General features: G+C 38.3%; 1 protein-coding gene across 1 annotated transcript in view; it reads right to left on the reverse strand.

Moving 5' to 3' along the window:
• MICU1 (mitochondrial calcium uptake 1) overlaps positions 1-14,320 on the reverse strand; it is a 225,502-nt gene extending 211,182 nt beyond the window's left edge. Inside the window, exon 1 of the mRNA XM_022590840.3 lies at positions 14,193-14,320. The gene's annotated coding sequence lies outside the window, so the exon portion shown is untranslated. The remainder of the gene's footprint in view (positions 1-14,192) is intronic.
• Between the last annotated feature and the right edge of the window lie 2,682 nt (positions 14,321-17,002).

Raw genomic sequence — 17,002 nt, forward strand, 5'->3', positions numbered from 1 at the left:
CAATCTGTCTATATTTACGTTCTCTCTAGAAACAAACCTCCTAGGCTGACAGCAATATTAGATATTTCACAGGACGTTTTCCTGCCTTTTTTACCTTTACTCCAATTTCTATTTACCCAGGTACTTCTTTTTTGTTAAGACTTTCGCTTATTTACTTGAAGATGTTTTAAACCTTACGATTTAATTAAAGCAAAATTAGAACATCACAAATTAAAGTTCTACTAAACATGTAGATAAGTTTGTATTGTTGTATATTGTTTTGTTCTGCTTTGTTTAATAAACTGAGGCCCAGAAAGTTAAGTGTCTTACTCAAGGTAATCTAGTTAACTTGACCTCTTACTGGCCATTAATTTTGAAGTCAGCCAGACCTGTGTTTCTGACTTTGGCAACTTTGTACTTCCACAGAACAGGGATACTTACTGCAAAGAACTATGAAGAGGATTAAATGAGAAAATTCTTATAAAAAGCTGAGCACAGTAGCAAATTATGAATAAATGTTTGTTTGGAAGGTAATATAAGAGAATGCTGCTAACGGTGATAAATCAAATAAAAACTGTATAGTGTAACATAAATTTCACTAAAATGTTACATAAACATATAACGCCTAAATATTTTCCTTTTAATGCAAACATTTAATTAAAACGCAGAGTAAGGGCTTCCCTGGTGGCGCAGTGGTTGAGAGTCCACCTGCCGATGCAGGGGACACGGGTTCGTGCCCCGGTCTGGGAAGATCCCACACGCCGCGGAGCGCTGAGCCTGCGCGTCCGGAGCCTCTGCTCCGCAATGGGAGAGGCCACAACAGTGAGAGGCCCGCGCGTACCGCAAAAAAAAAAAAAACAACTCAGAGTAAGACTCCAATCATAAACTTATCTATAATCTATCCTTGCTATCTAATCAAGGAAATGGACATTTTTGTTTCTTTTTCTAATCTAAATACCATTTCAAATCCATGGAATCACTTTGCCATTTCTAAGAAACCTTGTATTTTGACTCAAAACTATCTACTCCAACAAGAAAAAAACAAACAACCCAATTCAAAAATGGGCAAAGGATTTGAATAGACATGTCTCCAAGGAAGATATACAAATGGTCAATAAGTACATGAAAAGATGCTCAACATTATTAGTCATTAGGGAAATGCAAATCAAAACCACAATTAGATACCACTTTACACACATGAGGATGGCTATTATCAAAAAAACAAACAAGAAACAGAAAATATCAAGTGCTGGAGAAAATGTGAAGAAACTGGACCCTTGCACACGGCTGGTAGGAATGTAAAAGAGTGCAGCTGCTATGGAAAACAGTTAAACATAGAATTCCATGTGATCCAGCAATTCCAACCTTAAGTATATATCCACAAGAATTAAAAGCAGAGATTCAGGGACTTCCCGGTGGTCCAGTGCTTAAGAATCCGCCTTCCAATGCAGATGACCAGCTTTGGTCCCTGGTCAGGGAACTAAGATCCCACATGCTGCAGGGCAACTAAGCCCATGCACCGCAACTACTGAGCCAGCGCACTCCAGAGCCTGCACACCACAACTAAAGAGCCTGCGTGCAGCAAGTACTGAGCCCGTGAGCTCTGAGGCCCGTACACCACAACTAGAGAGAAGCCTGCGTGTGCCGCAATGAAGAGTTCACATGCTGCAACGAAAAGATCCTGCATGCCGCAACAAAGACCCGACACAGCCAAATAAATAAATAAACGCAGAGATTCAAACAGATACTTGTATACCAGTGTTCATAGCAACATTATTCACAATAGCGAAAGGTGGAAATAGCCCAGAAGGAAAACAGATAAAAAAAATATTCTGTGTACATACAATCGATTTATTTGGCCTTAAAAAGAAATGAAATTCTGATACATACTACAACATAGTAGTCAGATTCTATTTTTAGCTTTGGGTCCTTTAAATTCCCCTGTACCCCTTATGGCAGCATGTAGTGCAGCTGCAAACGCCTCCAGATCATCATCCACCCTATCCTGCCTGTATGTAAGTCACCCACAACAAACTTCATAAATGCACTTTATGGAGTTGCCTGCTTTGTTTTTTGGTCTCAAAGTTCCTTCTCAGTTCAGAAAATATTATTCAATAACTCTGCTTTCCAACATGGGTCAACAGTAGGCTATTAGTAGTTAAGTTTGGGGGGAGTCAAGAGCTATATGTGGATTTTTGACTGCTCGGCGTGGGGCGGGGGGGGTGTCGGTGCCCCTAACCTCCACCTTGCTCAAGGGTCAAACATAATTACCAACCTACAAAGAGGGAACCAAGAAACTATATACCCAGACCTCACTCTCCTCCCATCCGCTGCCACTGGCCAAACCCTACTGGATACCAGAGCGAATGGAGCTAGTAGCATGTAGTCCATAAAGGTCAGCTTCTTGGAGCACAAGCAGGATGGAGAAGGGTAAAAAGTGAATACAGAAGCTTCCCTGGCGGTCCAGTGATTAAGACTACACGCTTCCACTGCAGGGGGAATGGGTTCGATCCCTGGTCAGGGAACTAAGATCCCCACATGCCGCAGCACAGCCAAAAACAAAAAAAGAGTGAATATAGAGGAGGCAAATGAAGACTATCGAGCACAATATGACATACTGCTTTCCTTCACATTTCTATTTTATTATACAAAAGGAGGAATTATAATCAACATATTTTTCAGTACAAAGAAGTTGTTCCTGTTGCCACAAAAAGTAGGGAAGTGAATAGGTTAAAAAGAGAAAGGTTTTTTGTTGTTATTTAAAAAGAAAAGGAACGTACACATTTTTGACAAGAGGATTCAGTACACAGTCTGCCGCAATACCCTTACAAACACAGAGATAAAATATGAAGAAAGAAAAAGGAACAATATACCAGAATATTAGAGCTAAAAGAGACCTTAGAAATTTTCAAATTTTCAGTACAAAAGGTAACAGGCCAGAGAGGATGATTCTTCAAGAAACGTCATCAAAATCATAAAGCTACTTAGCAGCAAAGTTGGAAACAGAAACTAGGTCTGTAACTCCCATAACTCCTTGTCTAATTCTCTTCTCATCATACTTATACTATAGAAATAAAGCTGGAAATGCTTCATATTGGGAAAATTAACTAGCAAACAAGTTAAAAAACAATAAGCACCACCAAGACTCATAGGTTAGAATGCTTCTTATAGTAGTAGAACCCTAGGTTTCCCACAATAACAATATTCTGCCCTCTACCCTCTTAACCAAAAAATGACACTTTGTGAATCTTAATACAGTACACATAGTACCTAGAAGTTGAACAGAGACTTAACCTGAGCTTAAAGAAAATATGCAGTCAGGAAAGAAATTATCAATGAGTTAAGAGCCATTTTCCTATAGAGCATGAAATTAAAACCTCTGGGTTAAATAAGTAATGGGAGTAATCTAAAGCTTTGACAATTGAATTGCTCCTTCAAAAGCTAGGCTATATATGAAGAATGCATACTCCATTGGTCAGGATGAACACAAAAATCACTGCCTAAAAAGGACACTAATTACATACTTAGTTAAAAAAAAAAAGAGTAAAAATGGAGTATCTGGAAGACAAAACCCAAAAAATCAATTATAAAGAGAAACTAATGGAAAAAAAAAGGAGAGAGAAACTAAGTGTTAAGGATTAAATTATTTATAAAAGTAAAAGCAAATTAAAAATGGCTTCTTTTGGGACATCCCTGGTGGCGCAGTGGTTAAAATCTGCCTGCCAATGCAGGTGACACAAGATCGATCCCAGGCCCACGGAGATCCCATATGCTGCGGAGCAACTAAGCCCATGTGCCACAACTACTGAGCCTGCACTCTAGAGCCCGTGTGCCACAACTACTGAAGCCCGTGCACCCTAGTGCCCACCTGTTACAACTACTGAGCCCGCATGCTGCAACTACTGAAGCCTGTGCGCCTAGAGCCTGTGCTCTGCAACAAGAGAAGCCACCGAAATGAGAAGCCCACGCGCTGCAATGAAGGGCAGCCCCAACTCATTGCAACTAGAGAAAGCCCGCGCACAGCAACGAAGACCCAAAGCCAAAAAACAAAAAAAGGCTTCTTTTCCAGAAAAGAAAGCTATTAACGGGGCTTCCCTGGTGGTGCAGTGGTTAAGAATCCGCCTGCCAATGCATGGGACATGGGTTCGAGCCCTGGTCCGGGAGGATCCCACATGCCACGGAGCAACTAAGCCCCTGTGCCACAACTACTGAGCCTGCACTCTAGAGCCTGTGAGCCACAACTACTGAAGCCCGCACGCCTAGAGCTTATGTTCTGAGACAAGAGAAGCCACTGCAATGAGAAGCCCACGCGTCACAACGAAGAGTAGCCCTCATCGCCACAACTAGAGAAAGCCTGTGCGCAGCAACAAAGACCCAACTCAGCCCTAAATAAATAAATAAAATTTTTTAAAAAGAAAGATATTAACATCAAACCTTTATAGTTCATTTAAAAACTTTCAAACGCTCAGAAAATTTCAAAGAATACTATTATGAACACTACATGTACATTACCTAGATTGAACAATTAACATTTCACCTATTTGCTTCATCTATCTATGTCTATCAGGCTATTTTTAAGGCAGACAACTTCAAAGTTACAGACATTAAAACACTTTAAATATTTCAATAATATTTTCCTACATAACTACAATACCATTATCACACTTACTCAAATTAATTGCAATTTCCTAATATCTTCTAATAGTAGTACGTATTCAAACTTCCACAAAATATATAGCTGATTTTTCAAACTAGGATCCACACAAAAATCATGTATTATCTTTGGTTTTGTTTCTCCAATCTCTCTAATGTAGGACAGTTCCTTCATATACAACCTTTTTCTCCCCTGACCACCCTAATCTTATTTTATTAGCTATACATAACATAAAATTTATCCACACCCAGTAGAATGACTATTATATGTTTGTTTGTTTATTCATTATATGAAAGTGGAATCCTTAGGAAAAAAAACAAAAAAAGAAAATGGAATCCTTGTGCACTGCTAATGGGAATGCAAGGTGGTGCAGCCACTACAAAAAACAGTACGGCAATTCCTCAAAAAATTAAACACAGAATTACCATATGATCCAGCAATTCCACTCTGGGGTATATACCCAAAAGAACTGAAAGCAGGGACTTGAACAGGTATTTGTACACCCATGCTTATAGCAGCACTATTCATAGTAGCCAAATGGTGAAAGCAACACAAGTGTCCATCAACATGAATGGATAAACAAAATGTGGTTTATAAACACAATGGAATATTACTCAGCCATAAAAAGGAAGGAAATCCTGACACATGCTCCAACATGTATGAATCTTGATGACATTATGCTAAGTGAAATAAATCAGTCACAAAAAGATAAACACTGTATGATTCTGCTTAGATGAGGCACCTAGAGTAGTCAAAATCACAGAGACAGAAAGTAGAATTGTGGTTGCCAGGGACTGGAAGGAGGGGTATTGGAGAGTTATTTAATGGATGCAGCAATTCACTTCTACATGATGAAAATAGCTCTTGAGATGGATGATAGTGATGGTTTCACAAGAATCTGAATGTACTTAATACCACTGAAGTGTACACTTAAAAAATGGTTAAGATGGGGCTTCCCTGGTGGCGCAGGAGTTGGGAGTCCGCCTGCCAATGCAGGGGACGCGGGTTCGTGCCCCGTTCTGCGAGGATCCCACATGCCACGGAGCGGCTGGGTCCGTGGGCCATGGCCGCTGGGCCTGCGCGTCCAGAGCCTGTGCTCTGTGACGGGAGAGGCCACAACAGTGAGAGGCCCGCGTACCGCAAAAAAAAAAAAAAAAAGGTTAAGATGGTAAATTTTATATTATGTGTATTATACCACAATTTTTAAAACTGAAGAAAAAGGAAGGAAATTCTGATACATCCTACAACATGCATGAACCTTAAAGACTTACATTAAGTGAAACAAGCCAATCACAAAAAGACAAATAGTATACGATTCCACATATATGACAAACCTACAGTAGTGAAATTCAAAGAAACAGAAAGTAGTATGGTGATGCCAGAGGCTGAGGGGAGAAGGAAGTAGAGTTATTGTTTAATGGGTATAGTTTCCTGTTTGGGAAGAAGAAAAAATTCCAGAAATGAATGGTGGTGATAATTGTACAACAATGCAAATACACTTTATGCCTGCCAATTGTATACTTTTAAATGTTTTTTTAAAATGGTAATTTTTTTAAAACAGTGGTAAAATATACATGAAATTTACCATTTTAACCATTTTAAAGCTTATATTAAGTATATTCACCACACTGTGCAATCACAGCACAACCCTAATTTTTTAACAGAACAGGATATCTATATTGCATTTCTCAAATTCTGTATTTATCTAATTGCTTCCTTGTAGAATGGTTTAAATATTTCTCTAGCCCCTTTATTTCCTGTAAACTGGAAGTTACATCTTAAGTTTTCTTCTCCCATGTCTAATCTGCCATTAATAACATCAAGTGTATCTTTCATCTCAGACACTGTAGTTTCCATCTCTGGAGGTTCAGTTGGGTCTTTTTCATATCTTCCGTGTTTCTATTTAAACATTCAATCTTTCTTCTAGCTTCCTGACCATACAGAATACAGTTTTAAAAAACTGTTTTACCATCCCTCTCCACTAATTCTATCACCTGTGTCCTTCTGTTTCAGTTTTCATTGTTTTTCTTGTCATTATGAGTCATATTTTCCTGCTCCTTTGCATGCCTAGTAATTTCTGATTGGATGCCAGACACTGTGAATTTTACCTTTTTGGGTGCTGGATATTTTTGTATTCCTGAATCTATTCTTGAGCTTAGCTCTAGGACATGAATACGTTACTTGGAAACAGTTTGACTGTTTCAGGTCTTGTTTTTAAGTTTTTTGGCTGGGTCAGAGCAGTGTTTAGTTTAAGACTAATTTACCCCACTGTGGTTTGGCTTTCTGTAGCTTGTTACCAACAATTAACCTTGATCCAAGAATATTAAATGCAAAATTCCAGAAATAAACAATTCATAAGCTTTAAACTATGTGCTATTCTGAGTAGCCTGATGAAATCTCACACTGTCCCACTCCATGCCCCGTCCCCTGTCCCGCCTGCCCCCCGTATGAATCGTCCCTTTGTCCATCATATTCATGCTTAATATGCTACTCACCAGTTAGTATATACAGGCTTTGGCACTCCCCAGTTTCAGGCATCCACTGGGGGTCTTCGAATGTATCACCCACAGATAAGGGGAGGCTACTGTACTCCACCTGGTGACCTGTTAAAATATATTCCACTCTGGCTGGTAGGAAAAAACACTATCCCTGCCTTTGTTCGCTCTTTTCAGGTAGTTCTTTTCCTAGCCTCGGGTAGTTTCCTCACATGTAGTCACTGATCAATTCTCAGCTGAATACATGAGGGTTCTCCCTCCTTCTGGCTCTCTCATCTCTAGCATTCTGCCCAGCAAACTCCAGCTGTCTTGGCCTCCCCAGACTCTCTCAATTCAGGAAGACCACTGTGCTCTGCCTGGGTTTGCCCTCCCTACTCTGCAACTGGGAAATGCTCTCCAGGCAGCAAGCCAGAACAATCACAGAGCTCACCTCGTTTGTTTCCCACCTCTCAGGGATCACTGTCCTTTGCTGCACAATGTCCAAAATCCAGGAAACAACTGTTCTGTATATTTTGTCTCCCCTTTTAGCGGCTCCAGGTGGGAGGGTAAATATGGTCCCTGTTATTCCTTCTTCACAGGAAATGGAAGTTAAGATCAATTTTTCTGTCCCTTTTATTCCTCATTGTCTTTGTAAATTATTTTAAAGCAACTCTCAGACATGGTATCATTTCACTGCTATATAGTTTAGTATGCCTCTCCAAAAATATCGACTTTCTTTTTAGATAAACATGTCACTGTTATACTTAACAAATTTAACAATAATTCCCTGTTATCATCTAATGTCCAATATTCCAATTTCCCCAACTTTTCAAAAAATTCTTTTGCTTGTAAACAACTGGTTGTTCAAATTCTCTTTAATGCTAGCATCTAATGCACACTACTCTGTGAGGGATACTATGCTAAATGTTTGATATCCATTACCTTATTTAATCTCAATAACCCTGAGCTAAGTATTATTATCACTTCTATTTTAATGAGAAGGACACCAAAGCTCAACACTTTTAAGAAATTTGCCAGTGGATGGCAGGGGAGGGTTTCTCTGATCCCAAGGCCATTGCTCTTAACCATTATGCTTCATTACCATCTCAGGAATTATTAGGATAGAAAGTCAGATGATATCAATGCTTAAGTTGATAATGAAATTCTGAAACAACTTAATTTAAATGTTATCATAGATCAAAGACCCAAGAAAATTAGCAATGCTTCTTTATTTGAAATACATTACAATAGAATCTACTTGATCATTTTTAAAAATACAATTTCCAAATCTAAAAGTAAGTTTTATTTGAACAAGGAACATGATTGAAATACAAATTAACTATCATCTGAAACTAGCAAATGTAGATATAAGTGTATTTATAATAATCCACAACAATTCTGTCAAATAGAATGTGTTGGGATGATAGAAATGTTTCATATCTGCACTGTTCAATACAGTAACCACTAAAACAACCCAATCAAAAAATGAAAGGAAGACCTAAATAGACATTTCTCCAAAGAAGACATACACATGGCCAAGAGGCACATGAAAAGATGCTCAACATCGCTAATTATTAAAGAAATGCAAATCAAAACTATAATGAGGTATCACCTCACACCTGTCAGAATGGCCATCATCAAAAAATCTGCAAACAATAAATGCTGGAGAGGGTGTGGAGAAAAGGGAACCCTCTTGCACTGTTGGTGGGAATGTAAATTCATACAGCCACTATGGAGCACAGTATGGAGGTTCCTTGAAAAACTAAAAATAGAATTACCATATGATCCAGCAATCCCACTACTGGGCATATACCCAGAGAAAACCATAACTCAAAAAGACACATGCACCCCAATGTTCACTGCAGCACTATTTACAATAGCCAGGTCATTGTAGCAAACTAAATGCCCATCGACAGATGAATGGATAAAGAAGATGTGGTACATATATACAATGGAATATTACTCAGCCATAAAAAGGAACGAAATTGGGTCATTTGTAGAGATGTGGATGGACCTAGAGACCGTCATACAGAGTAAGTCAGAAAGAGAAAAACAAATATTGTATAGTAACACATATATGTGGAATCTACAAGAATGGTACAGATGAACCTGTTTGCAAGGCAGAAACAGAGACACAGACGTAGAGAACAAACGTATGGACACCAAGGTGGGGATGGGGCGGTGGGATGAATTGGGAGATTGGGATTGACATATATACACTAACTAATATGTATAAAATAGATAACTAATGAGAACCTGTTGTATAGCACAGGGAACTCTACTTCACTTCACTATACAGTAGAAACTAACACAACATTGTAAAACAACTATACCCCAATTACCTAAAGTCACCATAAATTCTGATATGAACTTCTAAGGTGCTCAATGCTTAGCTTCCCTTGTATAGTGAAGGAACAGGCTATCTTCCACTTACTGAGCTTTACTGAGCTCAGAGTTTGTGTAAAATTCACTCAATACATTCCCCCAGCCTGACAGTTATACTTGGAGGAGGCAATCTTTACTTTTTATGTTTTTTTAATTGAAGTATAGTTAATTTACAATGTTGTGTTAGTTTCAAGTATACAGCAAAGTAATTCAGTTATACACACATATATGTGTGTGTGTCTATATATATATATGTATTCTTTTTCAGATTCTTTTCCACTTTAGGTTATTACAAGATATTGAGTATAGTTTCCTGTGCTATATAGTATGTCCTTGTTGTTTACCTATTTTATATATTGTAGTGTATATATGTTAATTCCAAACGCCTAATTTATCTCTCCCCTGCCCCAGCCCCACTATCCCCTTTGATAACCATAAGTTTGTTTTCTGTGTCTGTGAGTCTGTTTCTGTTTTGTAAATAAGTTCATTTGTATCATTTTTCAGATTCTACATATAAGTGATATCATATGTTTGACTTTCTCTGTCTGACTTACTTCACTTAATATGATAGTCTCTAGGTCCATCCATGTTGCTACAAATGGCATTATTTCATTCTTTTTTATGGCTGAGTAATATTCTGTTGTATATGTGTACCACATCTTCTTTACCCATTCATCTGTCAATGAACATTTAGGTTGTTTCCACGTCTTAGCTATTGTAAATGGTGCTGCTGTCAACACTGGGGCGCATGTATCTTTTCCAATTAGAGTTTTCATCTTTTCCAGATACACGGCCAGGAGTGGGTTGCAAGATCATATGGTAACTCTATTTTTAGTTTTTTAAGGAACCTCCACACTGTTCCATAGTGGCTGCACCAGTTTACACTCCCACCAACAGTGTAGGAGGGTTCATTTTTTTCTACACACCCTCTCCAGCATTTATTATTTGTAGATTTTTTGACGATGGACATTCTGACTGGTGTGAGGTGATACCTCATTGTAGTTTTCATTTGCATTTCTTTAATACTTAGTGATATTGAGCAGCTTTTCATGTGCCTGTTGGCCATCTGGATGTTTTCTTTGGAGAAATGTCTATTTAGGTCTTCTGTCCATTTTTTTGACTGGGTTGTATTCTTTATATATATCAAGCTGTGTGAGCTTAAGCAATCTTTAAAAACTTAGGCAGTCTGCTAATAATTATGTAGTTTAAACAAAGTTTTCTCATTTATTGCTATATCTGCAATATAGAATTTTAAAACCTGCTAAAATCAAGACAAACTGAATAAAGAACCATCTTGCTAATTCTGCAGACACCTATATATTTTAAACTCTCTGGGGCTAAGCATTCTGAAATTGGGAAAATAAACTCTTCTAGACATTTTTTGTCATTGCTATTATTAACAATTACATTTAATGAGAATCTACTACATCCTAGGCACTTGGCATATGTTAATTAATCCTTACAAGACCCTTATGAGATAGGTATTATCATCTCCATTTGTAAATGAAATAATCTCAAGTTCAGAAAGATTAAGTAACTTGCTCAACATCAAGAAGTGATGGAGTTGAGTTTTAGAATATAGACCTGCCTGTCTAAACTAAAGCCTGTTAGCCAATTGTTAGCCACCAATGTTAACAATTAAAGTTCAAATGTCCATTGAATCGAGCTACTAACATCTTTTAAATGAAAACAAGAGTAAACAATATGTTGCTTCTATTATATTTTCTCTTAAAATATAATGAATTGTCAGAATAATCCATAAAGATATAAAACCAAACATTAATGTTAACTGTAGATTTAAAGTTAACACCCAGTGACAACAATTAGCGACAATTATCTTTTATATTTTATACAATGCTCAAAATGAAGTCGTTTCTATACAGATTTTTGAACACGGAATAATTAAAAGAATCAGCATGTAATCATATTTACTATATACACTTAAATATTTAAAACACTTTTATTTACCATTTATAAACTACAGTTTATATAATCAAGTTCACCCACAGTACAAAAAATACTTACCAATAATCAATTTTAACAAGCTGGCCAATATACAATATATTTAAAGTTAGAAAACCTGAATACTCCAGAGCATGTGTACTTATACATGTAATAACAATACAAATAGGCGCAAAGAGTTTAAATTTCAAGTTTTATAAATTAATAAAATAATACACATTAAAAAAGGAAAAATCAACATGTAAATTTTAAAATACAATTAATTTATACTGGTAAAGGAAAGAAATTAATTTTTTTAAATATATGTAAAATTATTTTAGTGAACATCTGCTGTTTATGTCTGCCCAGCAATCTTTCTGCCTTCTCCAGGAAATGATACCTCAATTTTCCTTTAGGAACTGTATGTCACCTACCCTTAATTCATGTGGTTTGAAAATGTATCCCCTTCCACCCCACTCCAGGGTGGGAATAAGATCCAATCCTGGCCACACAAAGCATTCCATCTGTCTGGGCACAGAGATTGCCTCTAAGATGGGTAATGACCCAAGTCAGGCCAAGGAGACTCCCACACAGTAGTTTGGTGTTATCATAGAGAAAGGGAAATCTCTCTTCTGGAGTTTCTGAGGTTGTAGGATGTAAGCCTAATACTATTAGTACCATTTTCCCCAGGGACTCTAACTCCAGACTCTACTTTTCCACACTGATTCCCAAAATGCAAGGGGAACTAGTGGTTACCTGGTGGCAGGGAAAAGATAAATTAGGATTTCAACTTTGTGTCATACTTTCTACAATGTTTTTATTTTTCAAAAATAAGCACATATTATTTTTATAATAGGAAATATAAAACATTTAAAAATACTACCCCTGTGTTTTCTTCTCAAATATGCTGAGATATCAATATTTCATGTCTTAAAAGCATTAATAATTTTCTCATAATTTACCAAAGTGAGTAAACATCTACTTAAAAAATCAGCTTTTTCCCTCGGCACGAAATCAAGCTATTTTCATTTTGAGTGGGGGGAAAAAAGCTGTGAGTAAACTTTTTTTAAAAATTGGCTCTCTTTTAAAGGAAATAGTAAAAAAACTCTACTCCTTACGGAAAAAAAAAAAAGGTAAACATTCAGCAATTGCTGCAGCCATTGTAAAAATTGCTCAAGAGGGAAAACTAAAGATTGAAAGTGGCCAAATTAGGTATAATAACTTTATCACTTTTGTCCTATTAATTCTGAGTAATATAAAATCTTAAGTGTCAGTTAAATCTTTCAGTTATAATTATTTTACATAATATTGCATTAAGGGACAAATTACATACCATTGTTAAATACAGGAAAGTCACTCTCAAAATGCACCTCTTGGAAATGTTAAAAAGTCTACTGAATATAGTAAATGTTCTATAGATTATAAATGAAGATAGCAATACACTCTTTTGTTCTCTTGCTCTTATTAGTTTCTATCACTCTTTCCTTTTCTCCCCAGGCACAAAACCAACTCCTGAATCTCTCCTTTTTGTTAGCATTACTTTGTGTCTTATAATCCTCAGTAAGGACATTTAGAGCAGCTGGAGGCCAGAGCCACCTTCTCACAAACAAATGGCAGTGGGTTCTAAAAAATTTTTAGAATAAGGCAATATTTAACAAGCTCAATACCTTACCCAACGCTAGGAAGATAACGGGTGGTCGAACTGGCCAACACCTGTCTCAAGATGCTGACATTTTATTAATCTGTCATACAGTTTAATAAACCTAAACTCTCCTACAGCTATCAACCCCAAACTGCTTCACTCCTTTCTACTGCTAGATCACTTGCACATGTAACTCAAAGGAATACTTTAACATAAACAAAGGTATACCCAAGAAACTGCCCCCAAACCGATAGACACATCTATTGATACTTAAAAACAGAAATAAAATAGGACTTTCCAGGTACCACAAGGAAAATAAAGTATTTTACTCTAGTCCCTTAACTATAATATGGTTATTCTACTTATATTTACAAATATCTACAATACTTTTTAGGCATCTGAAAGAGAAGATAAAGAAACCATAAACCATAACATAACAGAGATCGCAACCTAAAGAACAGTTCGTTTTAAACTCTTTTCCCAACAGTCACACTGAGTCAATAACGCCCGGCTCATTCTCAAAGCATCGTACTGTGGGCCAGGACAGTATGGTGAGAAGGAAACTCGACAGAGAATGAAAACTGGTTACGGCACTGGGAAAGAGAAAAACTGAACAGTCCAAGAAGCCTGCACTTTGTTATGTTCTTTCAGGTCCCAGTGATTTTTCCACTTCTTTCTTCGTTTCAAAGATTAATACTTCCCCCATAAGAGATCTAACTGTAAACTCCGCACCCACTTCCAACCACATCCACAAATCCCAAGGATGTGTCCCTGGTCACCCGTGAGAAGAGGGACGTCGACGCTCAAGTGAACCCTGAGGTTGGGAACTAGGTAGTAGAAGTTCTCCTGGGACAGGGAGAAGGGACTGGGTGAGGTTTAGGAAAGCTGAGGAAGGGAAGCAGGCAGGACTAAGGACTGCTCTCAAACCCCTAAACTGAGCACATCAGGGAGAGACAGCTATCCCGCTCGACCAGAGAAGTCGCCTGACCCCACAGCAGACAAACAGCCGGAAACAGCCGGCCCCGGAGGTCAAGTCCCTAAAGCCGTTTCGCATTCCCTTCCCTTTCGTCATTCCTAAAAGGCTGTCTCCTCATACCCTTCAGAGTCCAGGACTTACCCGTCCACGCTGAAGCTCCAGCTGCTTCTCCGTCAAAGCCGCCCACCTCTGAAAACCATAGAGACGAAGAAACAGGCGAGACCAGCCTCCAGCTCCACCGCCCATCCTCACGTGACTCTCCTAGCCGCTGAGCCTGTCGGGATCGTGGTGAAATGCGTGTGGGAGGGGCACGGAGGAAAAGGAGTGGGGAGAGCCCAGGGAAGCAACCGGCCCCGCCCCGGCCTCGGGCCCCGCCCCGGCCTCGGGCCCCGCCCCCTCAGTGTTTAGGCGGGAAGGTGAGAGAGTACCCAGAAGCTCTCTGGCCATTTCTCTGGCGTTCCTCCCTCCCCGCCCCCGACACACAAGGGGTACAGGAGTCTTTTAAAGAGATTTATTGTGCCTGCTGCCACCTTGTTGGTACCCTTTTACGTGTTGGCTAAGCAAAAAGGAGTCAGTGAAAAGGAAATTGGACCACAGTAAGTTGGGAATTGTTCTTCTCGAACTGCATCTATGAGATTTAGGCGTCTGACAAAATTTGCCTATTTCTTGACCTTGAAGTTTTTTCCAATTTAGAAACCGCCTCACCGCTTCCTCTACTGTGAGGTTTCTCACACGTTCTCTTTGCAAACTAATGTTATTGGAGAGTTTAGTCAGTAAGCTGTTAGGAGCATGTTTTTCTCTGATGTTGTTATCGGAACCGAGGCTCCACAGGGGTCTTCTCTTCTGTGGAAATAGAATGACAATATTTTGATAATGATATGACAGAACTTTTAAATAAAAATTTCTTCAAGAATTTACTTAGAGCTGTAGAAAAGCTGCAACCATGGAAACAAAAGGAGGCAGACAGAACTATCACTGGGTTAAGTTGTGAAGTAAGCAGAACTATTCTCCATTTCTTCTCAAAGGACCGTCCCTCCCCACTACCCTAAGAACGACAAATTATTGTGTTCATGGCCCAATGTTTCTTTACAACCACCCTGTCGATGGAAACTTTTATTCCATAGCAGGTAGGGAAGCAGGTGAAGACCCCTAAGTGACTCAAAAAATGCTGGAGCTGGTAAAGACCTAATCGAAAGGTCACCAAGGACATCTTAAGCAGTTTTCTTCAATCTGCTGTCCTCTGGATCTACTTGCCACAGGAGTTAGGAATCTGCTGGTTTGCTTCTCAGCTATCAAAATATGCCTGTTCTGTGTTACTTTCCATTTAGAACCTGTTCTCTGTTAAATGATAAATCTGATAAAGACATCCTTCCAGGTTTACTAGCAGGCACTTAGCACGGTATCCTTCTCAGGCAGCATGTCCATTCACGCTGACGATGGGAATTTCAAGTTGTGTCATAGATTACTCTCCAGAACTCTGGGGGCTTCTGGAATCTTAACTCGTAGCTCAGTCAAGTGTATCTCAGAATAAGAAAAAGAAAGTTATCAATACATAAATGTTGAACAAAGATCAATTTTTAATACTTGGTGAAATTCAATACTTATTTTGGTCAAAATTTGTCTGTATAAAACTAAATAACCAGTTCAGCTAATTATTAAGTAACCTGTAAAAACATAAATCGCTGGTCTCAAACTCTTTGGTCTCAGGACCCATTTACACTATTAAAAATTATTAAGGACCCCAAACAACTTTTGTTTATGTATATATAACTATCAGTACTTACCGTGTTTTAGAAATTAGAACTGGAAATTTTTATTTTTTATTTTTTTTCGGTACGCTGGCCTCTCACTGCTGTGGCCTCTCCCGTTGCGGAGCACAGGCTCCGGACGCGCAAGCTCAGCGGCCATGGCTCACGGGCCCAGCCGCTCCGCGGCATGTGGGATCTTCCCAGACCGGGGCACGAACCCGTATCCCCTACATCGGCAGGCGGACTCTCAACCACTGCGCCACCATTGAAGACCAGTTTTTAATTTTTTTAGTCATTAAAAATAAGCCCATTATATGTTAACATAAACAACATATTTTTTAATAATAACTGTATATTTTCAAAACTATAAGTGCAGCATGGTTTTACATTCTTATTAATTTCTTCATGTCTAGCTTATAGAAGACAGATGATTCTCATATTTTTCTTCATTAATATGTTTCAATATCACTCATCACGTAGCCTCTGAGAAACTCCACTGTACACTCAGAGAATGAAAATGATAAAGGCAAATAACAGCTTCTTATTATTAGGAAAAAAGTCTTGACCTTATAGATCACCAGAAAGGATTTCAGGGAACCCCTGGAGTCCATGGACCATATTTTGAGAACCTCTGTTTTAAACCATACAAATGTTAGCTACTTTTTTTTTTAAACCATTTGTCATCAAGTGGAACATTTAGTGGAAAGAGGAACAAGACAGAGATAATTTACAGAATAAACCAGTCTTGTAAACGGGAGTATTCTTCCTCCATTTATCAGGAGCATAGAGTAAGTTAGCAGAATTCAGGTTCATAACTGAACAGAACTACATTCTGCATTAGAAATCAGTCCACCAATCCAATACTGTCTTTCAGCTTGCTATGCAAGGAGGTTCCTGTCACATGAATATATAATATCACTAAAGTGGGTTTATATCCCCTGCACAAACTAATATTAAGACTCAAATAAAATTTGAAGTTAAAATTATTTTCTTAAGCATATACTGAATATCTACTATATGCAAGGCTTATAATAGGTGCTGGGCTTATAAAAATTTATAAGCACAGTTCCTGCCCTCAGGCAACTTATGTATATATAATGAGACTTACACCCTGGAATAAATGTATTTTCTGCCACGTTCAGTAGTTCCCAAATCAGCTTTATGATCAACAGTCTCAGAATTATCTGGGGAGATTTTAAAGAT

The sequence above is a fragment of the Delphinapterus leucas genome, chromosome 16, assembly GCF_059928025.1.
Source record: "Delphinapterus leucas isolate spDelLeu-1000000601 "Yukka" chromosome 16, BTC_Dleu_Yukka2, whole genome shotgun sequence".
NCBI lineage: Eukaryota > Metazoa > Chordata > Mammalia > Artiodactyla > Monodontidae > Delphinapterus > Delphinapterus leucas.